The following is a 23,432-nucleotide window of genomic DNA, read 5'->3' on the forward strand; positions in this document are numbered from 1 at the left end:
GTTAAAGCCTGAAGGTCAGGAGAGAGGTTTGGACTGAATACGTAGATCTCAGAATCATCAGCATAGATATGAAAATAGTCAAGTGAAATAGTATAAAAGGAAAAGTCATATTATTGATAAAATACTGAAAACTGTCTTGGCAGTCTCTTTTTATGTGACTTATGTAGCACAGTGACATCAAGCACTGGGCACAAGTCTTTACTCCCTTAGCATTTTTCAGTCTATACTGTGACCCCTTAGTCCTAGAATAAGCTCTTTTAGGCTTATCCAAAAGGAAAGAGAGCTGAAGTCCCTTAAAAAAAAAAAAAAAGCACAGCACACACAGCACTGGAGTCCCTTAAAAAAAGCAAAAGATTGAGGAGTAAGAGAATGGACTGTTAGTCAATCCTACCCTTTTCCCCTATTCTTTTTGAAAAGACTAATGAATTTCATGGATAGGATTATCTTCCCTAGTGTGTACATCCCTGCTGATTATGTAGGCCCAATCCAATTCCCAAGTGCTACATTCATTTTGGTTTATTCCCATTGAGAATTTTTTTGAAGGTTGTCTCTGTCATCCAAAATGTTACCTATCCTTTCCCTCTCATTTTTGTGTCATCTGAAAATTTGATGAGGAGGCAGCTAGTGGATAGCACAGTGGATAGAGCATCAGCCCTGAAGTCAGGAGTACCTGAGTTCAAATGTGGTCTCAGACACTTAACACTTCCTAGCTACAGGACTTTGGAAAGTCACTTAACCTCAATTGCCTCAGAGACACCCCCACCACCCACCCCCCAACCCCCACCCCCACCCCCCACCTTGCGATTGTGCACGTGCACACACACACACACACACACACCTAATGAAAATTTGATGTCTGTCATCTATACTTTTATCAAAATCATTGATAGAAATATTTAAAGAAAAGAAAGCTAGAAACAGATCCCTAATATACTGCAGAGAGAGATCGCTTTCCAAGTTAAGATAAACCCATTATTGTCTACTTTTTGATTAAAATCATATAAATAATTCTCAATTTATCTAATTGTCTTCTAGTTTACATATGTCGAGAGGGTAAAAAAGGGAGAAAGGTGTAGTCAGGTTATATTGACACTATTTAAATGAGGCAGAAAGATGACAGGTGATGGGAATTTGAGAAAACATTAAGAATCAGAAGAAAAGATAATTCAGAAGAGGAAGTAACAGACAAAAAAAAGTAAAGGTAAAGTAAAATGTAAGACATGGGAAAGGGATGATGGATGGGAGAGTGGCTTTTCTCTCCTCTTCACCTTGCCATTTTCTTCACAACTCTGTGAACAAAAGTTTTATTCAAATCCTTTTTTTTTAATTCCACATAATCTGTATCTAGACTGTTTCATCCAATCTACTAGTCTAGTAACTTTATTAAAAAAGGAGCTGAGGGGCAGCTAGATGGCACAGTGGATAGAGACCTGAAGTGAGGAGGACATGAGGTCAAATCTGCCTTCAGACACTTAGCACTCCCTAGCTGTGTGAACCTAGGCAAGTCACAACCCCAATTGCCTCAAAAAAACAAAGGAAATGAAATTATTTTGACATGTTGTCTTCTTGAGGAAACCATTCTAGCTCCCTGTGATTGTTACCTTTTATTGTAGCTGTTCATTATCCATTCTTTTAATAACATGATTTAAGAATTTAGTTTTATTTTAAAAGTTAAATTAAATATTAATTAAATTTAAGTTAAATTAAAATTTAAGAATTTTTCCAGGAATTGAAGTCAATCTTAGGATCAACAAAATAGATTAAACCTTTACTATTCCAGCTAATGTTTCTAGACCTTAAGAAGTATTGCATGGCTAATGACATATTCATAGCGGGTTCGCAGAGGTAAATAAGCAAGACACTATTGTTGAGGATATGTGGATGTTGCTGTGATATTATTGTATCCAGGTGACCATAGAGGGATATCTCTGAACTATCATCATTTTGTGACTGTTTTCAAAGTTTTCAAAATTGATTCTATTCTTTCAGAGATTTTACCAACAAATTCAGCAGAAGTAATCCTATAACAGACTTTGCTAATACTTTCTTCTATTTGTCTCAATCATTCTTTCTTTCTCTCTTCGTACTCTCTCCTACCAGCTTCTTTCCTGTTTCTTCCATTCCTTCCTCTACTATCTCTCTTTCCAAAACCCCCTTAATATTTTTAGGTTTCAGTTGTTTCTTCTGTCAAAAGAGTAGGAGGAACTAGTAACTGTTCAATTTCCCCAGAAGTCTCAGTTGAAAGACCAGAGATCAGATCCTATGTTTTTTCTTTAGCAAAAGGATCCCTATCTTAGTAGCTCTGTGAGTTTGTTGCCATCCTTTTACCAGCTCTCCTACCCACTGGAATAAGTCATGGTTTTCTATATTAGAATGAAAGGGCAAAGGATCAAACCTGTGGTCCCTTAATTACTAACGTATTGCTCTGAATTTATTTTCGATTGTGCTTAGGAAGTAGATTAGGTATCAGAACTAGAATTTGTCAACCTTCTGGAGATGTACTTTACTCTGTAAGGTACCAAGAAATAAATCACTAGGTGATTGTTCAGTTCTTTTTTTGAGCCTTTCAAAAAAAAATTTCATAGAATTGTAATAACCCAAGTCCATTACAAACAAGATTAGAAATAAATGCCATAGATAACTTGTCAAATATTTTCTGGCTATAAATTTCTAGATGCTTAAAGTACAGGTTATATACCTACCTTTTAAATGTCATTTGATTAACTCAAAGTAGTTGCAAAGGACTCAAAAATCAGAATTTAGAGTCAACTTCCTTCTCTTTATGATTAAGACAGATACAATTATCAAGAAACAGAAATAAGACTGGATATGGGCATTTTGGCTTCTAAACTGGTATTCATTCCACTATATTGTTTCATGTCTGGTTTAGAGAACAGTGAGAAATCAGACTAACTTCTCTATAAATAGAGATATAGTTTGATATAACTTATACCTCTAAAACAATGTTTAAACAACTGGGAACAAATAGCCAAACAAAGAAGAGCGAAGGGTATTTGCCCCATCCCATGTCTTACCTTACTATACATTTAGTTGCTTTTTGTCTATTACTTCCTCCTTTGAATTATCTCTTTTCTGATTTTTCTTTTTTTCTCCCATCTCCTACCACCATTCTGCCTCATTTCAATGGTAGAATCTCAGCCTCACTCTCCACACTCCTCTCCCCACAACCTCACAAATAAGAATATCCATTCATCCTTAGACAAAGAAAAGAGGGTTTACATCACCTTGATGTGAGAATGCCCTAAAGCAATTTATGAAGCATGTTTTCAATTGTGCCTGACACAGTCAATCAAGACAACTCATTGATGCATGCAATTTTTTTAGTAAATAAATGTCACTCTTGGCTCAGTTAAACTCTTTTATGAGAGGTCCATAAAATATTTAAAATTTTCTATATGTTTGTATTGATTCTTACTTGTGTACAAAAACAATCTTTAGCAAAAAAAAAAAAAAATCTAAGTTAAGTTTTGCCTCTAATTCTCACTTTGTGCCAGATGGATAAACCAGGACAAGAAGTTCAGCAACATACCTCAGTCCACACATCTTTCTGCTAATTAAACTCCAATTTTATGTACTCCCGATGCAATTTCCAAATCACTGGCTCCTTACCCCATCCCTGCCCCCACCCTACCCCCAAACTCACTTCCACTGGGACTGGGCTATTATAAAACAGCTGCAGAAAGATGTCTTTGAAGCTGTGTCATCACTTAGTAGAGGGATTCCTTTGCAACAAATACTAGCCCAAGTGCAGAGATCCAAACATTACATCCTTGCTAATGTTTGATGCCCTGTTCCAGCTTCCCTTGTGCTGTATCAGTGTATCTTGGGTACAGGAGTGTATACCAGTGAAAAATTTTCAATTAATGAGTAGTTTGTATGCTTCTTGTCATAGAGATTTTCCTGGATCACTAATTTCTTCAATATAGCCTTCCCACTATCATACAAACTTGTTGTTCAGAGGTGCATTCAATTCTGATAATTAAACAATAGGGACTCTGGGTTCTCTCTGTAAATCTTCTATAAATTTAGTTTTTTCAGGAGATAATACCATAATAATCTATTGACTATTGCATTGGTCTCTATCTTTGACCATCTAGTCTTGCTTCCTAAGGTATAAGGGTCCTGCTCTTCTATACATGTACTACTCTAATAATTGTCTTTACTTTACTATAGTCTCATCCTACTATGCTTTTTGGAACTCTTTCTTTACTATCTAGGAAATCCTCTTTGTCTTGAAGTTTCCAACCAAAATACCTACCATTCCCTTCTAACAAAAATTGTATCATTCTTGGGAGAGTATATTCCTTGAAATGGATTCCATGGCTGACCATTACTCTCATTATTCGCCCCCTGCTTTGACTAACTCACAGGCACATGAAGAACAGAACTATTTCTTTCTCCCCGATATAGTTTTCAGTCGTTCCATAGTGGAATTACCATCCCATAGTGATTTTTCTTCTTTTTAACCAATTTATTTAAATTGCCTCCTTCCTCCTTTTGTTGCTATCCTCTAGCAAGATCATTGACAACGTTTTCAGTAAATTTAGAAGCTGGATATGAAGCAAAAGTTTCTTTTCTCTTTTACTCACATTCAGTGTTACTATTTGGGGGGTCTTCAGTTAGCATGTGGTTCATTCTTCTACCATTTTAAACCCTCAACTTCTTACCTCTTTCTCTAATCCACTTTAGCAATAAATCAATATGGTCACATCTTAGACTGCATTCTTTTGTTGAAATGAAATATATGTAAGATTTAGTACTTTGAAATTAAACTCCTGGAAAACATTCTCATATTTTGATAACTTTCCTGCTTTTTTATTCAATAAGCCTTTAGTTTACAATTATTGTAACCTTAGGGTACTTGACTCCGTTTTCCTTTTCTCCATTTTGATTTTTTGTTTACTTCCCTATAATCTTTTTCTTTCATGGTTATTTTATTTATATATTTTTTAATTTAATTTATTATACCTTTTTATTTACAGAAATATGCATGGGTAATTTTTCCACATTGACCCTTGCAGAATCTTCTGTTCCAAATTTTCCCCTCCTTCCTCCCCCCCCCCATACCCTCCCCTAGATGGCAGGTAGAAAAATATGTTAAAATATATGTTAAAAACCAATATATGTATACACATTTATACAGTTATCTTTCTGTACAAGAAAAATCAGATCTAGAAAGAAAGAAAAAACCTGAGAAGGAAAACAAAAATGTAAGCAAACAATAAGAGAAAAAGTGAAAATGTTATATTTTGGTCTACACTCAGTTCTCAAAGTCTTCTCTCTGGATATAGATGGCTCTCTTCATTACTGAACAATTGCAATTGGTTTGAATCATCTCATTGTTGAAGAGAGCCATGTCCATCAGAACTGATCATCGTATAGTCTTGTTGGTGCCATGTATAATGTTCTTCTTGTTCTGCTCATTTCCCTTAGCATCAATTCATGTAAGACTCTCCAGGCCTCTCTGAAATCATCCTGTTGGTCATTTCTTATAGAACAATAATATTCCATAACATTCATATACTATTATTTATTCAGCCATTCTCCAATTGATGGGCATCTATTCAGTTTCCAGTTCCTAGTCACTACAAAAAGTACTGCCACAAACATTTTTGCACATGTGGGTCCTTTTTTCTCCTTTAAGATCTCTTTGGGATATAAGCCCAGTAGTAACACTGCTGGATGAAAGGATATGCACAATTTGATAACTTTTTGAGCATAGTTCCAAACTGCTCTCCAGAATGGTTGGATTCATTGACAATTCCACTAACAATGTATCAGTGTCCCAATCTTCTCATATCCCCTCCAACATTCCTCATTATCTTTTCCTGTCATCTTAGCCAATCTGAGAGGTGTGTGATAGTATCTCAGGATTATCTTAATTTGCATTTCTCTGATCAATAATGATTTAGAGCACCTTTTCACATGACTATAAATAGTCTCAATTTCTTCATCTGAAAATTGTCAGTTCATATCCTTTGACCATTTATCAATTAGAGAGTGGCTTGAACTATTATAAATTTGAGTTAATTCTCTATATATTTTAGAATTGAGGCCTTTATCAGAATCTTTGAATGTAAAAATGTTTTCCCAGTTTATTGCTTCTCTTCTAATCTTGTCTATATTACTTTTGTTTGTACAAAAACTTTTTAACTTAATATAATCAAAATTATCTATTTTGTGATCAATAATGATCTCTATTTCTTCTTTGGTCACAAATGCCTTCCTCCTCCACAGGTCTGAGAAGTAAACTATACCAAGTTTTTCTAATTTGTTTATAACATCATTCTTTATGTCTAGATCATGAACCCATTTTGACCTTATTTTGGTATACGGTGTTAGATGTGGGTCAATGCCTAGTTGCTGCCATACCAGTTTCCAAATTTACCAGCCCTAATATTGAACCAGCCCTGCATTTCTCATATATATCCTACTTGGTCATTGTGTATGATGCTGGGGATGATTTTCTGTAGTCTCTTTGCTAATATTTTATTTAAGATTTTGCATCAATATTCATTAGGTAGATTGGTCTATAATTTTCTTTCTCTATTTTCATCCCACCTGGTTTAGGTAGCAGTATCATGTCTGTGTCATAAAAGGAATTTGGTAGGAGTTCTGCATTGCCTATTTTTTCAAATAGTTTATATGAGAAACATTGTGGTTAATTCTTTAAATATTTGATAGAATTCACATGTTAATCCATCTGGTCCTGGGGATTTTTTCTTAGGTAGTTGAGTAATACCTTGTTCTATTTTTTTTTTCTAAAATGGGACTATTTCAGTAATTTATTTCCTCCTCTGTTAATCTGGGAAATCTATATTTTTGTAGGTATTCTTCCATTTCACTTAGGTTATCAAATTTATTGGCATTAAGTTGGACAAAGTAACTCCTAATTATTGTTCTAATTTCCTCTTCATTGGTGGAAATTTCTCCTTTTTCATTTTTAAGACTAACAATTTGATCTTCTTATTACCTTTTTCTAATCAAATTTACTAAAAGTTTATGTATTTTTTTGTTTTCCCCCCTAAAACCAACTTTTAGTTTTATTTATTAATTCAATAGTTTTTTTTCTTTCAATTTTATTAATCTCTGTTTTTATTTTTAGAATTTCAAATTTGGTATTTGATTGGGGGTTTTAATTTGCTCTTTTTCTATCTTTTTTAGTTGTAAGCCCAATTCATTGATCTTCTCTTTGTCTATTTTATGCAAGTAAGCATCTAGAGATATACAATTTCCCCCTTATTATCTCTTTGGTTACATCCCACAAATTTTGGTAGGTTGTCTCATCATCATTCTCTTGGATGAAATTATTAATTGTGTCTATGATTTGCTGTTTCACTCATTCTTTCTTTAGGATGAAATTATTTAGTTTCCAATTAATTTTTGGTCTATTTTCTCCTGGCTTTTATTGAATTTTTTTGCATCATGATATGAAAAAAAATTTTCTTCACTATTTTTGCCTCTCTGCATCTGATTTTGAGGTCTTTATGTTCTAATATATGGTCAATTTTTGTATAGATTGCATGAACTGCTGAGAAGAGAGTGTACTCCTTTCTGTCTCCATTCAGTTTTCTCCAAAGATCTATCATACCTAATTTTATAATATTCTATTAACTTCTTTTTTATTTATTTTGTGGTTTGATTTATCTAGTTCTGAGAGTGCAAGGTTGAGATCTTCCCCTATTATAATTTTGCTGTCTATTTCTTCTTGAAGGTCTCTTAACTTCTCCTTTAGGAACTTAGTGTAATTTAGTGTAATGCCATTACACCTGGTGTGTGTGTGTACATATATATATATTTAGTATTGTTATTGCTTCATTATCTATGGTACTCTTTAGCAAGATATAGTTTCCTTCCTTATCTCTTTTAATTAGATCAACTTTTGCTTTTGCTTGATCTGAGATCAGGATGGCTATCCCTTCTTTTTTTACTTCACCTGAAGCATAATAGATTCTGCTCCAACCTAATATCTTTACTCTGTATATATCACCTACTTTAAATGTGTTTCTTGTAAATAACATATTGTAGGATTCTGACTTTTAATCTAGTCTGCTATCCACTTCCACTTTATGGGAGAGTTCACTCCATTCACATTACAGTTATAACTACTAATTCTGTATTTCTTGCCATCTTATTATCCCAACATTATACTTTTCTCTTTCCTTTTCCCTTTTCCCTCCTCCTCAGTATTTAACTTATGAGCACCACTTGTCTCAAGCAGTCTTCCTCCTTTGGAGTGCCTCCCCCTTTTTAATATCTTTTCCCTACTCTTTCTGTATTCCCTTTTATTTAGACTACTCCTTCCCTTTTCATTTTTCTCCTCCCACTTTTCAAGAGATGAGAGAAGTTTCTCTGTAAACCAAATAGGTTTAACATTTTATCTTTGAGCTAAATCTGTTGAGAGTAAGAGTCATACAATGTTCATCCCTCCCCTTCTTTCCATCAAATATAATGTTTCCTTTTCCTCTTTGTGAGATGTAATTTCCCTCAGTTTACCTCAACTTTTCTCTTTTTCTGGTATAATCCCCTTTCCAACTCTAATTTCTTTTTCATATTATAACAGTAAAATCAAATTAAACATGCATTCTTCATGTATACCCACAGCAGAAATACAGTTCTCAGGAGTTCTTTAACCTTTTTTGCTTTTCAAGTCCTATATTTGAAGGTCAAATTTTTTGTTTAGCTCTAGTCTTCTCATCAGAAATAAATGGAATTTACCTGTTTCATTGAATGCCTATCTTCTACCTTAGAAGAAAATGTTCAGTTTAGCAGGATAGTTTATTCTTGGTTGCATTCCAAATTCCTTTGCTTTTCAGAATATCAGATTCCAGGTCCTTCAATTTTTAAGGTGGAAGCTGCTAGGTCCTGGGTAATCCTTATTGTGGCTCCTTGGTATTTGAATTGTTTTCTTTCTGGCTGCTTTTAATATTTTTTCCTTGGTCCAATAGTTTTGAAATTTAGCCACAATATTCCTTGGACTTTTAATTTTAGGGTCTTTTTCAGGAGGTGTTTGGTGAATTCTTTTAATGGCTATTTTATCTTCTGATTCTATGACATCAGGGCAGTTCTCTTTAATGATTTGCTGAAAAATAGGGTCTTGGCTGTTTTTTCATCATGGTTTTCAGAGAATCCAATAATCCTTAGATTTTCTCTATTTTCCAGGTCAGTTGTTTTCCCAAGTAAGTATTTTACATTTTTTCCTATTTTGTTGGTTTTTCTTGACTGATTCTTGGTGTCTCATTGAATCATTCATTTTCTTTTGTTCAGTTCTGATTTTTAGTGAATTATTTTCTTTATTCAGTTTTTTAAACTTCTTTATGTATTTGTCCAATTGAGTTTTTAAATAAGTTGTTTTGTTCTATGGATTTTTTTTCCCATTTCATAAATTCTGTTTTTAAGGAGTTATTTTCTTTTTCTATTTCACAAATTCTGTTTTCCTGAGAGTTATTTACCTTTTCCATTTCACAAACTCTGTTTTTCAGGAATCTATACAAAAAATGTTTTCTTTTTCCATTTTGTCAAATCTATCTTTTAATGAGTTATGTGCTTTTTCCAAACCCTCTTTCAAAATTTTCATTTCCTTTTCCCATTTTTTCTAATGCTCTTTTAAGATTCTTTTTAATATCTTCTAGAAGAGCCTTTTGTGGGGACCAATTTATATCACCCTTTGGATCTTCATCTGGAGACAACCTGCTTTTAGTCTCCTCAGGGTTTGAAATCTATTCTTCTCTTTCACCATAAACACTGTTTATGGTAAAAGTTCTCTTTCCCTTTTTACTAATTTTTTTTAAGTTGAGATCTGTTTTAGGGCAATGGAGGTTTTCCAAGCTTCCTTTACAAGAGGCATTGGTTGTGGTGGGTTTGTGCTGATTCAATCCTGGTGTTGGGTGGGCATGGACAGTTCCCATGAGATTCCCATGCTTTGGGGTTCACTATTTACCTTTTGTGTTTCTGTTGCATGTTTTTTAACTTCTCTGCTGATCTACTGGCTTGCAACCAGGGTGGAATAGCCAACACTATGGTAGAATCCTCTCTCTATATTCTCTGCCACACAGAGTCTGTACCACCCCATCGAGTCCACTCTCCACCCCAGGTCTGCACAGCCTGAGCTGGCATCCATGCTCAGCCTGCTTATGGCTGGCCATCTTCCTCCATGCCTGACTGAAACAGACCTCTTTTGTCAATCTTAGAAATTATCTTCCACTAGTAATTTGTTGCACTCGGAATATTCATAGATTCTGCCAGTCCAGAACTAATTCAGAGGCTGGATTTGTAATTAGATGAGGGTCATGGGAAAAGATAAAAAAGAAGCAGTTGTCTTCTCCTCCATCTTGGTTCCACTCTCCCTCCTTATACAGTCTTCAGGCTAAAGGTTTGCTGCTTTACTGTTTCACTAGCTACTGTCTTAGAATGTTTTGTTATTCTGACCATCTTCTATTCTTTACCTGTGAATCTTTATCTATGGAGGATATAATCTTCCTGCAATACTAGATTTCTGTGCTTCTCTAGGACTTCTAATTATTACCAAATAATATAAAATTAAACTTGTTTCCTTCCCAATAAATTTACAATACACAATTACATTGGAGCTCCCATAATGTTTCTCTTTTTTAAAAGTTTTTATTTCATTTCTCATGGAGATTCTTTTAAACTTTTAATGATTTTTATTTTCTCTATCTCCAAATTCTATTCTTCTCTCACAATAGTTAACTCCTACTTTACTGAAAAGGTTGTGGCCATACAATGTCATTTTCCTTAGCCTCTATCTTCTATTCCTCAAATCTTTTTAGTATCACTGACCACTCTCTCCTCCTTCCCTCTGGTTATATTTTTAAAAATCTATTCCTTAGATATTTTTTGTTAATACACCTGTGACATTGATCCCATTCATTCTCCATCACATTTCCTTGACATTAATCCCTTCTCTTTCCTACATCTTCTTTCTTGGCACTGGCTCCTCTTATTCCACTAATATAGTTCAGTCTCCCTAAATCTAAAAAAAATACCTTCCTATTTTCTTTCTAGACCATCTAGTTACCAAGCCAACTCTCTCTCTTTTCCTCTTTAATCCTGGACATTTTGAAATAATGTTTTTTTTTTCTATTTGATATCTTCATTTTATTTCTATCTAGTACTCACAAAAAAGGGACACTAAGGTATATGAAACTTTACTCACAACTCTTACCAATGAATGCTCCACTGCTGAATACAATAGTCCCTTTATATTATTCATCTTTCTTTAATTCTGTTTACCATCCCTTCCCATTGGATATGCTTTCTGCCTTTGGTTTTAGAGATACCATAATCTTTTTTTGTTTTATGCTTATCTCTAAAATTATAGTAATTTGATACATGGAAAAGAAAATGGACTTGACACCAGAGACCCTGATTTTGAATCCTGGTTCTGCACTTACTACTTTTTTTTTTGGCTTTAGATAAGTAATTGCACCTTTCTCTAGATAAATTTTCTTACTTGCAAAATTATAGAATTGAACTAGATCATCATTGAGGTATCTTCTACTTTTGAACTCACAACTGCTTATTTTCTTTATTGTCTTTCTTGTATCTTTCTTTTATTGGCTATTCACCATTTTTTCTTGACCTTTTAATGTAGATACTAATCAAGGATCTATATTTTTTTCTTTTTCTTCTTTTCATATAATCTCTCTTTTGTTAAGTAAGTCCCACTTCCATTCTATCATCACTTTTACTTATGTGATCTATCATCACTTTACTTATGATTTCAAAATGTATTAAGCCCTTACCTCCATTGGTAATTCCAGTTCTACATCTTTTTCTTTAGAATATCTTCAGCTTAATAGTCCATTAACATATCAAATTCCACATACTCTGGAATGAGGTTATTGCCTCCCACAAATCTATTTGCCCCTCTGATATCAAAAATGTCTTTAATTATTCACTTTAAATGCCATTATTTTATTTCTATAATTTTGAATCAGTTCCCAGAATGGTACTATCAAATCACAGTTCCCTCCCCCAAAATGCAACTATATACCTATCTTTCCAGAATCCCTCCAACACTGACTATTTCCATCCTTTGTCATATTTGACAGTTTGGTAGAGGTGGTTTTTATTTTGCATTTTTCATGTTTTTTTTTATTTGGAACATTCTTTCGTCTACTTGTAATTTATAACTTTTCTTTTGAAAATTGTTTATTTGTAATTTTTGACTATGTCTCTCTATTGAAGCAAAATTTTTGGCCTAATATATATCTCTTAGGTGTCAATATATGTAGAATGTCAAACTCTTATCACATATATCTGATACAAAGACTTTATTCTAGTTAATTTTTCCCATTCTCTTTTACACATCTCACTTCTATCTTCTATATTTCTAATTCCATCATTCTTGTCAAGGACTTTATTTCATCATACTTAGCCCACTTTAATGAGCTTTTTACAGATATTTCTATCTCCTCTTTTTTCCTCCTGCATATTTTCTATAGTCTTATTTATAGAATATTTCACATAGATATTATCACATGTCTTTCTTTTCCAAAATACCTGGTGGCTCTGTTTTCTCATAAATTTCAGTTTTCTTTATCTAGCATTCAGGTTTCTTCATTATCTAAACCTATTCTCATATTTCCAACCTATCATTTATGAATCAACCAAAGATGATACTCCTTTCTCCCACTAAACAAAATAATTTCATAGCTACATCTTACTGTTTCCTATATTTTGAATAACTTCACTCCTTGTAGCCTCTCCATGACCTTCAGTGATTATTTCATTAAAAAAATTTGTTTTGAATGAATGTTTTTATTTTCTCCAGTAAAAAATATATATTTGTCTTTAAAACTTTGAATTCCAGATTCTCACCCTTATTCCCCACTCCCATCCCTATTGAGAAGGCACATGTTCCATAAAAATCATGTTATGAAAGAAAACAGATGTCTATTCCCCCCCCCCAAAAAAAAAACTCAAGAAAGATAAAGTAGAAACAACAACAACAATAACAATATGCTTCAATCTGTATTCAGACACAATCAGTTCTTTCTCTGGGTATGGAAAGTGTTTTTCATCATAAATCCTTCAAAATAATTTTGATTATTTGTATTGATGAGAATAGCAAAGTCATTCACAGTTCATCATCCCACAATATTGCTTTTCCTTTGTGCATAGTCATTTTGCTTTGCTTTAATTCATGGAGGACTTTCTAGATTTTTCTGAGAGAATCCTGCTCATCATTTTATATAGATCAATAATATTCCTTCATAATCACATACCATAGTTTATTCAATCATCCCCCAATTGATGAGCATACCCTCAATTTCCAATTCTTTGTGTGTAAAAATGAGCTGCTATAAATATTTTGTACATATAGGTCCTTTTCCTTTTTATTTTAAATCTTTTTGGGATTCTTGCCTACTAGTGATATTGTTAAGGGTGAATATGTGTGATTTTCTCTTTTATAGCAGATAATTTGCACAATTTCACCTCTCCCTTTTCTATTTTCTCAGTACATTCTCTCTCACTCCTTAATTTTATTTTTTAGATAATTATCCTTTCATATTCACTTCATATCTGTTCCCTTTGTCTGTATATATACCTTCTAACTGCTATAATAATGAGAAAGTTTTTGTGAGTTACATGTATATGATCTTCCAAAGCAGTAATGTAAACAGAGGATTATCCTTTCCTGATTACCTCCTTATGCTTCTCTTGAATATTGTATTTGAAAATCAAATTTTCTATTTCTTTTCATCAAAAATGCTTGATAATGGTGATAAACTGAAACTATTCCCAATAAAATCAGAAGTGAAACAAGGTTGCCCATTATCATCATTACTATCCAATATTGTATTAGAAATGCTAGCTTTGGCAATAAGAGATGAAAAAGAGATTAAAGGAATTAGAGTAAGTAATGAGGAAACCAAATTATCATTCTGTGCAGAGAGAACCCCAGAGATTCTACTAAAAAGCTATTAGAAATAATCCACAACTTTGGCAAAGTTGCAGGATATAAAATAAATCTATGTAAATCATCAGCATTTTTATACATCACTAACAAAATCCAACAGCAAGAGATACAAAGAAAAATTCCATTTAAAATAACTGTCAATGATATAAAATATTTGGGAATCTATCTGCCAAAGGAAAGTCAGGAATTATTTGAGCAAAACTAAAAAAAAAAAAAACAAAAAAACCAAAACACTTTCTACACAAATAAAGTTAGATCTAAACAATTGGAAAAATATTAAGTACTCTTGGATAGATCCAGTGAATATTATAAAGATGACAATACTACCAAACTAGTCTATTTATTTAGTGCTATACCTATCAGACTCCCAAGAAACTATTTTAATGACCTAGAAAAAATGACAAGAAAATTCATCTGGAAGAACAAAAGGTCAAGAATATCAAGGGAACTAATAAAAAAAATCAAATAAAAGTGACCTAGCTGTACCTTACCTAAACTATATTATAAAAGCAGCAGGCATCAAAACCATTTGGTACTGGCTAAAAAATAGACTAGCTGATCAGTGGAATAAGTTAGGTTCACAAGACAAAATAGTCAATAACTATAATAATCTATGTTTGACATACTCAAAGACCCCAACTTTTGGAATAAGAATTCACTATTTGACAAAAACTGCTGGGAAAATTGGAAATTACTATGGCAGAAACTAGGCATGGACCCACACTTAACACTGTACACCAAGATAAGATCAAAATGGGTTCATGATTTATGCATAAAGAATGAGATTATAAATAAATTAGAAGAACATAGGATAGTTTCTCTCTCAGACTTGTGGAGGAGGAAGGAATTTGTGACCAAAGAATTAAAGATCATTATTGACCACAAAATAAAAACTTTTGATTATATCAAGTTAAAAAGCTTTTTTACAAACAAAACTAATGCAGACAAGATTAGAATGGAAGCAATAAACTAGGAATACATTTTTACAGTTAAAGGTTCTGATCAGGACCTAATTTTTAAAATATACAGAGAATTGACTCTAAGGTATAAGAAATCAAGCCAATTGATAAATGCTCAAAGGGCATGAAAAGATATTTTTAGATGATGAACTTGAAACTATTTTACTCACATGAAAAGGTGTTCCAAATCATTATTGATCAGAGAAATGCAAATTAAGACAACTCTGAGACATCACTACACACCTGTCAGATTGGTTAAGATGACAGGAAGATAATGATAAATGTTGGAGGAGATGTGGAAAAGCTGGGACACTCATGCATTGTTGTTGGAGTTGTGAACAGATCCAACCATTCTGGAGCGCAATTTGAAACTATACTGAAAAAGTTATCAAACTGTGCATATCCTTTGATCCAGAAATGTTACTACTGGGATTATGTATTAAAGAAGGAAAAGGGACCCATATGTGCAAAAAATGTTTGTGGTAGTCCTTTTCATAGTGGCTAGAAATTAGCAACTATATGGATGCCCATCAATTGGAGAATGACTGAGTAAATTATGGTATATGAATGTTATGGAATATTATTGTTCTGTAAGAAATGACCAACAGGATGACTACAGAGAGGCTTAAAGAGACTTATATGAACTGATGCTAAGTGAAATGAGCAGAATCAGGAGATCATTATACACTTCAACAATAACAATATATGAGGATCAATTCTGATGGTAGTGGTTATCTTCGGCAATGAGAGAATCCAAATCACTTCCAATTGATCAGTGATGAACAGAATCAGCTACACCCAGCGTCAGAAGACTGGGAAATGAGTGTGGACCACAACATAGCATTTGCACTCTTCCTGTTGTTGTTTGCTTGCATTTTTATTTTTCTTCCCAGGTTATTTTTACCTTCATTCTAAATCTATTTTTCTCGTGCAAAGAGATAACTGTATAAATATGTACATATATTGTATTTAACATATACTCTAACATGTTTAACATGCATGAAACTTCCTGCCATCTGGGGAGGGGGTGAAGGGAAGGAAGGGAAAAGTTGGAACAGAAGTGTTTGCAAGAGTCAATAGTGAAAAATTACCCATACATATATTTTGTCAATAAAATGCTATAATAATAATAATAATAATAATAATAAAAACTGCTTGAAAAGTCTTGTATTTCACTGAACATCTACCTTTGCATTCTTGGTTGCAATCCTAGCTTCACTGTTCTCCAAAATATCATATTTCAAGCACTCCAGTCCTTTAATGTAGAAGCTGCTAAAGCTTGTGTTATCCTGAATATGGCTTCATTATACTTGAATTTTTTTTTTTCTGGATTCCCTTACCATCTATAGACTGAGATCTTCAGAAGCTGTTGCAACTGCTGCTGCTGCTTGGTACTTTTGAGGAATGGAAGTATTTAAGGTTAGTGATATTTGTTTTAAATGACTTTTTATTGACAGAACCCATGCCAGGGTATTTTTTACATTATCCCTTGCACTCATTTCTGTTCCAGTTTTTCCCCTCCCTCCCTCCACCCCTTCCCCTAGATAGCAAGCAGTACTATATATGTTAAATATGTCACAGTATATCCTAGATACAATATATGTGTGCAGAACCGAACAGTTCACTTGTTGCCCAAGGAGAATTGGATTCAGAAGGTAAAAATAACCCAGGAAGAAAAACAAAAATGCCAACAGTTTACATTCATTTCCCAGTGTTCTTTCTTTGGGTGTAGCTGCTTCTGTCCATCATTGATCAGTTGGAAGTGAGTTAGATCTCTTTGTCAAAGAAATCCACTTCCATCAGAATACATCCTCATACAGCATCATTGTTGAAGTATATAATGATCTCCTGGTTCTGCTCATTTCACTTACCATCAGTTCATGTAAGTCTCTCCAAGCCACTCTGTATTTATCCTGCTGGTCATTTCTTACAGAACAATAATATTCCATAACATTCATATACCACAATTTACCCAACCATTCTTCAATTGATGGGAATCCATTCATTTTCCAGTTTCTAGCCACTACAAACAGGGCTGCCACAAACATTTTGGCACATACAGGTCCCTTTCCCTTCTTTAGTATCTCCTTGGGGTATAAGCCCAATAGTAGTACTGCTGGATCAAAGGGTATGCACAGTTTGGTAACTTTTGGGGCATAATTCCAGATTGCTCTCCAGAATGGTTGGATTCATTCACAGCTCCATGAACAATGCATCAGTGTCCCAGTTTTCCCACATCCCCTCCAACATTCATCTTTATTTTTTCCTGTCATTTTAGCCAATCTGACAGGTGTGTAGTGGTATCTCAGAGTTGTTTTAATTTGCATTTCTCTGATCAATAGTGATTTGGAACACTCTTTCATATGAGTGGAAATAGTTTCAATTTCATCTTCTGAAAATTGTTTGTTCATATCCTTTGACCATTTGTCAATTGGAGAATGGCTTGGTTTCTTATAAATTAGAGTCAGTTCTCTATATATTTTGGAAATGAGGCCTTTATCAGAACCTTTAACTGTGAAGATGTTTTCCCAGTTTGTTGCTGCTTCCCTTCTAATCTTGTCTGCATTAGTTATGTTTGTACCAAGGCTTTTTAATTTGATGTAATCAAAATTTTCTATTTTGTGATCAATAATGGTCTCTAGTTCATCTCTGGTCACAAATCTCTTCCTTCTCCACAAGTCTGAGAGATAAACTATCCTATGTTCCTCTAATTTATTTATCATCTCATTCTTTATGCCTAAATCATGGACCCATTTTGATTATATCTTGGTGTACAGTGTTAAGTGTGGATCCATGCCTAGTTTCTGCCATAGTAATTTCCAAATTTCCCAGGAGTTTTTGTCAAATAGTGAATTCTTATTCCAAAAGTTGGGGTCTTTGAGTATGTCAAACATAGATTACTATAGTTATTGACTATTTTGTCCTGTGAACCTAACTTATTCCACTGATCGGCTAGTCTATTTCTTAGCCAGTACCAAATGGTTTTGATGAATGCTGCTTTTATAATATAGTTTTAGATCAAATCCAGCTAGGACACCTTCATTTGATTTTTTTTTAATCAAGGATTAATTCCCTTGAGATTCTCGATTTTTTATTCTTCCATATGAATTTTGTTGTTAATTTTTCTAGATCATTAAAATATTTTCTTGGAAGTCTGATTAGCATAGCACTAAATAAATAGATTAGTTTAGGGAGTATTGTCATCTTTATTATATTTGCTCTGCCTATCCAGGAGCACTTAATATTTTTCCAATTATTTAAGTCTGATTTTATTTGTGTGGAAAGTTTTTTGTAATTTTGCTCATATAATTCCTGACTTTTCTTTGGTAGTTAGATTCCCAAATATTTTATGCTGTCGACAGTTATTTTGAATGGAATTTCTCTTTGTATCAATTCTTATTATTAAGATACTGTATGCTGTAAAAATGCAGCAGTAAAAAATGCTGAAGATTTGTGGGGATTCATTTTGTATCCTGCAACTTTGCTAAAGTTATGAATTATTTCTAATAGCTTTTTAGTAGAATATCTGGGATTCTCTAAGTATACCATCATATCATCTGCAAAGAGTGATAGTTTGGTTTCCTCATTGCCTACTCTAATTCCTTTAATTTCTTTCTCGACTTTTATTGCCGAGGCTAGCATTTCTAATACAATATTCAATAGCCATGGTGATAGTGGGCAACCTTGCTTCACTCCAGATCTTACTGGGAAAGATTCCAGTTTTTCCCCATTGCATATGATGCTTACTGATGGTTTTAAATATATGTTCCTGACTATTTTAAGGAAAAGTCCATTTATTCCTGTACTCTCAAGTGTTTTTATTAGGAATGGATGTTGGATTTTATCAAATGCTTTTTCTGCATCTATTGAGATGATCATATGGTTTTTGTTAGTTTGGTTATTGATATAGTCAATTATACTAATAGTTTTCCCAATATTGAATCAGCCCTGCATTCCTAGTATAAATCCTACTTGGTCATAGTATATTATCCTAGGGATGATTTTCTGTAATCTTTTTGCTAATATTTTGTTTAAGATTTTAGCATCAATATTCATTAGGGAGATTGGTCTATAATTTTCTTTCTCTGTTTTCAGCCTTCCTGGTTTAGATATCAGTACCATGTCTGTGTCGTAAAAGGAGTTTGGTAGGACTCCTTCAATCTCTATTTTTTCAAATAGTTTATATAGCATTTCTTTAAATGCTTGATAGAATTCACATATAAATCCATCTGGTGCTGGGGATTTTTTCTTAGGGAGTTGGTTAATAGCTTGTTCTATTTCTTTTTGTAAGATGGGACTGTTTAGGATATTTACTTCTTCCTCTGTTAATCTGGGCAAGCTATATTTTTGAAGGTATTCTTCCATTTCATTTAAGTTGTCAAATTTATTGGCATAAAGTTGGGCAAAGTAACTCTTAATTATTGCTCTAATTTCCTCTTCGTTAGTGGCGAGTTCTCCCTTTTCATTTTTAAGACTAACAATTTGATTTTCCTCTTTCCTTTTTTTAATCAGATTTAGTAAGGGTTTGTCTGTTTTGTTGGTTTTTTCATAGAACCAACTCTTAGTTTTATTAAATAATTCAATAGTTTTTTTTTACTTTCAATTTTATTGATCCCTCCTTTTATTTTTAGAATTTCAAATTTAGTGTTTGACTGGGGGTTTTTAATTTGTTCCTTTTCTAGCATTTTTAGTTGCAAGCCCAATTCATTGACCTTCTCTTTCTCTATTTTATGCAAGTAGGCTTCCAGAGATATGCAATTTCCCCTTATTACTGCTTTGGCTGCATCCCACACATTTTGGTATGACGTCTCATTATTGTCGTTTTCTTGGGAGAAGTTATTAATTATGTCTATGATTTGCTGTTTCACCCAATCATTCTTTGGTGTGAGATTATTTAGTTTTCAATTATTTTTTTGTCACTTCCCCCTGGCTTTTTGTTAAATGTAATTTTCATTGCATTGTGGTCTGAAAAGGATGCATTTACTATTTCTGTCTTACTGCATTTGAGTTTGAAGTTTTTATGTCCTAGTATATGGTCAATTTTTGTATAGGTTACATGAACTGCTGAAAAGAAAGTGTACTCCTTTCTGTCTCCATTTCATTTTCTCCAGATGTCTATCGTATCTAACTTTTCTAGTATTCTATTTACCTCTTTGACTTCTTTCTTATTTATTTTGTGGTTTGATTTATCTAATTCTAAGAGTGCAAAGTTGAGATATCCTATTATTATAGTTTTTCTTTCTATTTCTTCTTGCAACTCTCTTAATTTCTCTTTTAAGAATTTAAATGCTACATCACTTGGTGCATATATGTTTAATATTGATATTGCTTCATTACCTATGCTACCCTTTAGCAAGATATAGTGTCCTTCCTTATCTCTTTTAATTAGATCAATTTTTGCTTTTGTTTGATCTGAGATAAGGATGGACTCAAAGGTGGAAACAAATTGGTGTACAGAGGCCAGGACATTGCCTGAGCTTCCTAGCTTTCCTCAGAATCTTTACTAAATCAATCCTTTGAATGGATTTTGGAGGGATCAAACCCAGAAACATTCACAGTATAATAATTTTCCAGCTTAACATATCATGGAAAGACTTTAGGAGTGATGTGTCTCTATTGGTCAGGGGGGAACATAGCCCAGTGCAGGTGTGGCCCAGGAAGGCCAAGTGTGAAGAGAAGCTAGTGGGGTAGGTGGCAATCTAGTAGAAAGATTCTTAACCAAAGTACAGAAATATTGGCTATTCTGCCCTGATTCAAAAGACTAGTGCATCAGGACTAGCCATCACAGGACTGCTGTATGAACCCCAAACATGGCATAACAAGTGGGGCTTGGCCAGGCCAACCCAGTGCAGCAGGAAAGCCCCAGTGTGGCTCCTGTGTTTCTGGAAAAGGAGCTTGGGTTTGTCTTCCCTGTGCCATAGAAGCAGAGCTCAAATTTTTAAAATGAGAAAAAATACCAACAAGAACTCTGACCATTAAAAGCTACCATGAAGATAGGGAAGATCAGAATACAAACCTAGAAGAGGAGAGCAATGAGAAATTCACATATAGATGAAACCTCAAAGGGAGATATGAACTAGCCTCAAGCTCAAAAGGCTCTCTTAGAAGAGCTCAAAAAGAATATTAAAGGAATGATAAAAGAAAATGAGGGAAAGAATTATGAAAGTTTGGAGAAAAAACCAACAGCTTGGAAAAGGAAGCATATAAAGTGACTAAAGAAAACTACTTAAAAACAGAATTTGTGAAATTGAAAAAGAAAAAAACTCCTTAAAAATAAATTTGGTGAAGTGGGAGAAAATCCACTAAAAAACCCAACTCCTTTAAAAATATATTTGGCCAAATGCAAAAGGAGGTAAAAAAGCTGACTGAATAAAATTACTAAAAATAGAATTGGATAAAAGTAAATGAATGACTGAATAAGACATCAATAATCAGTTAAATATTTTTTAAATGAAAATATAGAAGAAAATGTAAAATATCTCAATGGAAAATCAACTGACCTGGGGAATAGATCCAGAAGAGATAATCTAAGATTTATTGGATTAGCTGAAAACCAAGTTCAAAAAAGAGCCTGGACAATATCTTTCAAGAACTCATTAAGGAAAACTGTCCTGATATCTTATAACCAGAGGGTAAAATAGTCACTGAAAAGTCTGCTGATCACTATGTAAAGAAACACCAAAATGAATGCTCTAGGGAATATTGTAGCTAAATTTTAGAATTATTGGATCATGTAGAAAATATTGCAAGCAGCCAGAAAAAAATTCTTTCAAATACCAAGGAGTTACAATCAAGATTACCTAGGACTAGCAGCTTCCACATTAAAAGATTGCAGGATCTGGAATATGATATTCCCAAAGGCAAAAGAGCTTGTACTACAACAAATAATCAACTATACAGCAAGATTGAACATTATTTTTCAGGGGAAAAGATGGATATTTAATGAAATAGAGGATTTTCAATCATTTTTGATGAAAAGACATAAGCTGAACAGAAAATTTGATCTTCAAATATAAGACTCAAGAGAAGCATAAAAAGATAAACAGGAAAAAAGTTATATTTTTAAAGGTTAAAATCATTACATGGGAAGATGAAATGTGTAATTCTTGAGAATATTATCTTTGTTAGAGAAGTTAGAAGGGGTAAATATAAAAAGAGAGAATTTAAGTTGACTTTAATGTGATGATATTAAAAAAAGAAATTAAGTAGTGTAAAAGGACTGTACTGGGAGAAGCAAGGGGGAATTTAAAATGGAGTAAATTATATCACATGAAAAGAAACAAAACACCTTTTACAATACAGGGTAAAAAAGGAAGGAAATGAGCATTGTTGAACCTTCATCTAATCAGATTTGGCTTAGAGAGGGAATAATATTTTTTCTCAGTAGTACATAGCATCTACACAATTATTGGCCATTAAATCATAAAATACAATCAAATACAGAAAGGCAAAAATATTAAATGCATCATTTTCAGATCATGACACACTAAAAATTAGGTGTAGTAAAATTCCAATAATTAATTGGAAACTAAATAATTTATTCCTTTAAAAAAGTGAATGAGGAAAGGGGTGGCTAATTGGAGTAATGGATAAAGCATCAGTCCTAAAGTCAGGAAGACCTAAGTTCAAATCTGGCCTCAGATACTTAACACTTCCTGACTGTGTGACGCTGGGCAAGTCACTTAACCCTAATTGCCTCAGAAAAAAAATGAGATCAAACAAATCATAGAAACCACCAATAATTTCTTCTAAGTGAATGATAATAATGAGACAACATACCAAAACTTATGGGATGTAGCCAAAGCAGTTCTTAAGGGAAATTTTATATCTCTAGATGTTTACATGAATAAAATAGAGAAAGAGATCAATCAATTGAGCATAGAACTAAAAAAATAGAAAAAGAACAAATTAAAACCCCAAATTAAATATCAAATTGGGCAGTCTGAAAATCAAAGGTGAGATTAATAAAATTAAAAGTAAAATTAAAACTGTTTAACAAATAAGTAAAACTAAGCAGAGTTCACTGTTATGGGATACTATTTTTAAAAGATGAGGGGGTACTCCCTAAACTAATCTATGTATTTAGTGCTATACCAATCAGACTTCCAAGAAAATATTTTAATGATCTAGAAAAAATAACAACAAAATTCATATGGAATAATAAAAGGTCATTAATCTCAAAAGAATTAATGAAAAAAAAATCAAATGAAGGTGGCGTTTGTACCTGATCTAAAACTACATTATAAAGTAGCAGTCACCAAAACCATTTGGTATTGGCTAAGAAATAAATTAGTTGATCAGTGGAACAGGTTAGGTTCACAAGACAGAATAATCAACTATAGCAATCTAGTATTTGACAAACCCAAAGATCCTAACTTTTGGGATAAGAATTCATTATTTGACAAAAACTGCTGGGATAACTGGAAATTAGTATGGCAGAAATTAGGCATGGACTCATACTTAAAACTGTATACCAAGATAAGATCAAAATGGGTCCATGATTTAGA

At 33.2% G+C, this 23,432-nt stretch overlaps 1 pseudogene; it reads right to left on the bottom strand.

Moving 5' to 3' along the window:
- Nucleotides 1–10,166, bottom strand: part of LOC100924013 — a 30,821-nt pseudogene extending 20,655 nt beyond the window's left edge.
- Between the last annotated feature and the right edge of the window lie 13,266 nt (nucleotides 10,167–23,432).

Source organism: Sarcophilus harrisii, chromosome 1, assembly GCF_902635505.1.
Source record: "Sarcophilus harrisii chromosome 1, mSarHar1.11, whole genome shotgun sequence".
NCBI classification, from domain to species: domain Eukaryota; kingdom Metazoa; phylum Chordata; class Mammalia; order Dasyuromorphia; family Dasyuridae; genus Sarcophilus; species Sarcophilus harrisii.